The 3977-nt window shown below is 39.7% G+C and overlaps 1 pseudogene; it reads right to left on the bottom strand.

Moving 5' to 3' along the window:
• Nucleotides 1-2267: 2267 nt before the first annotated feature.
• LOC116109886 lies at nt 2268-3138 on the bottom strand (annotated as a pseudogene).
• Between the last annotated feature and the right edge of the window lie 839 nt (nt 3139-3977).

Genomic DNA, 3977 nt, shown 5'->3' with positions numbered 1-3977 from the left:
AATTCTTGAACGATTTCATATGCAAGATTGTAAACCCATAGAGAGCCCTATTGTGAAAGGTGAGACTTTGAGTCATAAATTGTGTCCAAAGACTCCATAAGAAAATGAACAAATAAATAATGTTCCTTATACAAGTGTTGTTGGAAGTCTCATGTACGCCATGATGTGCACAAGACCTGACATTTGTTATGCTGTTACGTTCATAAACAGATATCAATTTGACCCAAGACAAGCACATTGGAAAGCAGTGAAGAGAATCTTAAGATATCTAAAGGGAATAGTTGATTACTCATTATGTTATCAAGGAAATGATTTACACTTGAAAGGCTACACGATGCTGATTGGGGAGGAGATTTAGATGAAAAGAAATCTACTTTCGGATATGTTTTCTTACTAAATGGCAAGGCCATATCTTGGAGCAGTAAGAAACAATCATGTATAGCCTTATCTATAATGGAGGCTGAGTTTGTAGCATTTTCAGCTACAGTGCAAGAATTCGTTTGGTTGAGACAGTTAATGAATCATCTAGGAATAATTAATGTTGTTATTGAACCAATGAGAGTAAACTGTGACAGTCAAGTAGCAATAGCATATACTAAGGATCCCAAATATCATGGTAAAATGAAACACATAGTTATTAAATACAATTTTGTGCGAGATTGGGTGGCACAAAAGGAGGTGAACATGAAGTACATATCTACGCATGACATGGTTACAGATCCATTTACAAAGCCTATACCAAGAGATGTGGGGACTAGAAGCCTCTCTTGGAGAAGATTTTATCTCGGGTTAAATCCTGGAGGAGCCAATTTCTTTCTTATGCAGGGAGATTAATATTGATCAAAGTTGTTCTTATTATCATTCAAGTCTACTGGTCTTCTATCTTCATTCTCCCCTCTAATTAAAGTCTGCCTGGAGATTGAGTCTACCTTAAGAACCTTCCTTTCAAATGGTGTCGATTTGAAAAATTCAAAAGCCAAGGTGGCTAGTGATATTGTTTGTGCTCCTAAGGAGGAAGAGGGTTTAGGCATTATGCACACTGGTGATTGGAACAAGGTTGCCATGTTGAGACACATTTGGATTTTATCTCAAACTAATAGGCAATCTATTTGGACTTCTGGGATGAATACATATCTTCTTAAGGGAAAATGCTTTTGGGAGGTTGTCATCCCGAATTCTTGCTCTTGGGCTTGGAGACACATCCTTAAGCTTAGAAGTAAGATTATACACTTGATTAGGAGCGTGGTGGGTAATGGAAAACTAACCTTTTTATGGTTTGATAATTGGCACTAGGGCTGTGCAAATCCGGATATCCGATCCGAATAGGGCATTTTTTGATCCGATCTGAATTTTCGGATCAAGCTATTTGTTGATCCGAATCCGATCCGAATTATGTGGATATCCGGTTATCTGGATATCCGATTATTCGGATCGGATAATCGGATATCCGAATTTTATCCGAATTTTAAGATTTCCTTATTAAAATTTAAAACCAAATAATTCAATCCTTCATTTCATTGGGTGTTCAATGAACTACAAACATAAGCAGTTAGAATGTGTCACATTTCATAGGAACAACATCAAAGTGAACAATAATAATAATCTAAGATGCAAACAGTTTCAATGAACTACAAACTACTACAAAGTACAAATATAAGCACTAAGCAGCACTGCAATCAGAAATGCTCCTGTGGCATTTACATCAAAAAGACAACAAGAGAAAAACAAGGGGACTTTTCAAGTAAATGCTAGATTGACCATCAAGTCTTGTCCCTTGCCAGTTGCCACCCCACGTAGAAAGACCAAGGTGCTTCAATTCATCACTGCACAAAAGGCAAAATATTATGTCAAACAATGAAAAATAACAACAATAATTATTGCTTTGAAACGAGTATAACCCACCTCTGCATCTGCATCCTCTGCCCCACCAACTTTGGTATTGCCATTCACCCTCTGGGCATCTTCTGTTACACTAACAAATAAGAGGAAATTAGACTGAAGATCTTTAATCAAACTAACAAACCCCTGAAGCTGGCATAAGAGATTAACCATCCACTGATTCTGAATCTCTAAATTCCTCAATGCCTTAGCCTTATACTTATCAGCAACTATCCCTACACAACTCTGAACACCACACCCACATATTCCAGTCACCGTCTCCCATAAAATGAAGTCATTCTCCATAACCATAACTAATCAATGCATAATCAACCAATATTATGACTAAATGTGCAATCACAATGGATTAATTCAACCCAGTAGCTGTTTTATATCTCCGTTGGTAGGCCGTGTTCATACGTCCGAGCAGATGGGCACACATAAGCTTGGTGACCCCTCCCACCACAGTTGTTGGCTTGTTGCAGATAAAAATTGATACACAATCAGTCAATCACGGCTACAATGGCCAGTCTGCCCACAATTATGGCAAATGTTGTCGCGACAAGGACCTCTAACTTCAGGCGCCAGGCCTGATTTGGGGCATTGAGGGGCCATATGACCTGATATAATGCATACGGGCTCCTTTAGACAGTCACAAGTGGCGGCGCCAGTGACGGGGCAAAATTAATCCGATTTTTAAAGATCAAAGTTTCTGTAGAAACTAAAAAAGTAACAAAAAGTCCTCTCACCCCGGCAGTCCCCAGTTGTTGCATTAGCATACAGTTACATTTGGACAATCCCTTGCAAAATGCCCAGGACGTTTACATTGATTGCACAGATAATCTTGCCTAGAACTAGAAGTTGAAGCATAATTAATCACAATTCAAGCCCATAGTTGCAAGTTAGGATTAACAATCTTATTTCTCACTCAAGTCCCAGCATTTGTTACTACTATAATGAAAAAAATATATAATATCAATTAGCAAACAAGATTTCATCAGAAAACATAGCATTTGTGACCCATATTAAAAAGTACTTAGAAAGATTATATCCAGTACCAAGGATATTTCAGGTATCTTCAAATGGTAGGAAACATTAGGTCAAACCCAAATTAACCATAGCAACCGTTAGAAACACAAATCAAACAAACAAAATCAAACCAGTCACTAAGTTTGAATCAAATCCAGCCACCAACAATCTTTGGAAACACACATAAAACCAAGCCCAATCGGCAAAGTTTGAATCAAACCCAGCCTCCATCAACCTTGTAATTCAAAATGCAAATCAATAATTCAATCATAAAACCAAACGAAATCGCACCAGGCTATTACAGTGTGGTGGCAGTCGCCCTAGGCTGTGACAACAATCAATTTGGGGCTTCAATCGGTAGGGAGACTGAGATCTGAGAGTGTTCGAGCGAGAGAGAGTGAGACACCGACAGAGTTGAGAGTGTTCGAGCGAGAGAGAGTGAGACACCGAGAGAGTGGCTGACTAAGACTGACTGTGTCTCTTTCTGTGCGTATTCGAGCGAGAGAGACCGAGAGAGTCAGAGAGTTGAGCGAGAGAGACAGAGTGAGATTGAGATGAGATCTGGTGATTCACTGATTCTGGTCTAAGAGAGTGAAAGGCTTAAGGCTGTGCGTGTTTCAGGCTTTGAGCGAGAGAGACAGTGAGAGATTGAGACGACAGACGCGATCTGGTCTGAGAGAGTGAAACTGACTCTGTGAGAGACTGAGAGGCTGTGCGACTGACGATGACGACTGTGCGTGAGCGAGAGTGTGAGACTGCGTGTTCGTGTTCGAGTCGAGCGAGAGAGATACTGAGTGTTTACTGTTTAGGGTTCGTGTTCGAGTCTGAGACAGAGAGTCAGAGTGAGATTGTGAGACTATTGTATTTTTCGTTGGAGACTTGGAGAGTTGGAGTATAGACCTATACTTAGACAGACTGTTAGAGTGTTAGTGACTTAGTGTTAGCACTGTTAGGGACTTAGGGTGAATTTAATTTTGAAAACTCAAAACGACGTAGTTTAACAAAATCCGGATCGGATACGAATATCCGATTTTTTAATAATCCCGATCCGGTATCCGATCCGGATATTC

Source organism: Pistacia vera, unplaced genomic scaffold (genome assembly GCF_008641045.1).
Source record: "Pistacia vera cultivar Batoury unplaced genomic scaffold, PisVer_v2 Contig590, whole genome shotgun sequence".
Classification (NCBI taxonomy): Eukaryota; Viridiplantae; Streptophyta; class Magnoliopsida; order Sapindales; family Anacardiaceae; genus Pistacia; species Pistacia vera.
Note: the sequence above shows the minus strand (reverse complement) of the source record. Positions and strands in the feature narration are given on the sequence as shown.